Source organism: Seriola lalandi, unplaced genomic scaffold (genome assembly GCF_002814215.2).
Source record: "Seriola lalandi dorsalis isolate HSWRI2012SDOR001 ecotype SW California unplaced genomic scaffold, Sedor1 jcf7180002054962, whole genome shotgun sequence".
Taxonomy (NCBI): domain Eukaryota; kingdom Metazoa; phylum Chordata; class Actinopteri; order Carangiformes; family Carangidae; genus Seriola; species Seriola lalandi.
The window spans coordinates 1,350,659-1,351,896 of NW_019525513.1; the positions used below are offsets into that span (position 1 = coordinate 1,350,659).

General features: G+C 40.5%; 1 long non-coding RNA gene across 1 annotated transcript in view; it reads left to right on the forward strand.

The window, feature by feature from the left end:
* Positions 1 to 7: 7 nt before the first annotated feature.
* The window catches only part of LOC147817423 (uncharacterized), a 6,178-nt gene continuing 4,947 nt past the window's right edge, over positions 8 to 1,238 (forward strand). The window contains exon 1 of the long non-coding RNA XR_015436391.1: positions 8 to 393. This is a non-coding gene — a long non-coding RNA (uncharacterized LOC147817423). The remainder of the gene's footprint in view (positions 394 to 1,238) is intronic.

Here is a 1,238-nt window from a genome sequence, read left to right on the forward strand (position 1 = left end):
GAGCCTCTCTGTGTTTCTTCAGACATCCGGTGGAAGTTTAAGGGCACTACATTGTTTGTTTGTTTGTTTGTTTACTAAAACATCAATGTTTTAAAAAGAGTGTGTGTGTGTGTGTGTGTGTGTGTGTGTGTGCGTGCGTGTGTGTGCGTGTGTGTGAGAGAGAGGACTTGAGGCCGGAGGGGTGGGTCTCGTGCTGACCTACGCCGTGACGCTGATAGGAAACGTCCAGTGGACCGTGTGGAGAACACGGTGAGGACGGAGCCGCCGGTTTCATGTCCGTGTGTTCCCGCTGCGTCAGGTCGGGAGCCGCAGGGAGAGATCCACACAGACGGCGTCCTGACGTCAGAGATCGGCCTCCACGACCTGCGTCAGAGGATGTCCATCATTCCCCAGGTAGAGATGACGCGTGGGTATTTAATTTTTTGAACATGCTTGTTAGAATTGAGCAATGTTATTATCGAACAGGGGATGAAGTTGAAGTGACTCTGTAATCAGCTGTTTTACTGAGGTGTGATTGAGTTTCTGTATTTATTTCTGTTTGGACTCCTACATGTATTTAACAGCTGTGATGAAGTGAAGAAATAAGCAGAAACTCAGTCAGTTTTAACATGAAATGAGTTTGTTTCATGTTAGTGTTGGAAAACTCCCGAGTTTTGATGTTTCTTTAGACAGCAAGTGATTTGCATCAAGTCAAAGTGCGCATTTGACGACAGTACTGTGTTAAATTAAATAAAACATGGCAGTGATAGAGAATACACTGAGTGCACAATAGCTACATTCAAATGCTGAATAAAAGTGATGGTGATTAGAGGGGACAAAACCAAGCAAACATAGAAACTGACAATGAGGAGCTGTGCAGAGCAAAGGGGCCAAGAGACGAGTGATTATTAAGAATGTGTATATTTATCATACTGTCTCACAATCAAGCAGTATGCATTATTTACACTATGTTTTTATGGCATTATAATAAGGCAAAAAAATAGGATATAGTAAGGCATAAAATTTCATAGAATAGTAAGTAAGTAAGCCGAAGAGCAGGAGAAGCCCCACATGCTCAAGCTTGCCAGTTTTATTAAACATTTTGGAATTTTACTATATTACTATATTAGATTATTACAGAAATTGGATTACTATATGAATATATTTCATTAGCTGCTGTCAAGTAAATGTCAGTAGGCAGGAAATGTATTCATTTAGTGATCCAATTTCTGTAATAATCTAATATAGTAAGAATCTTA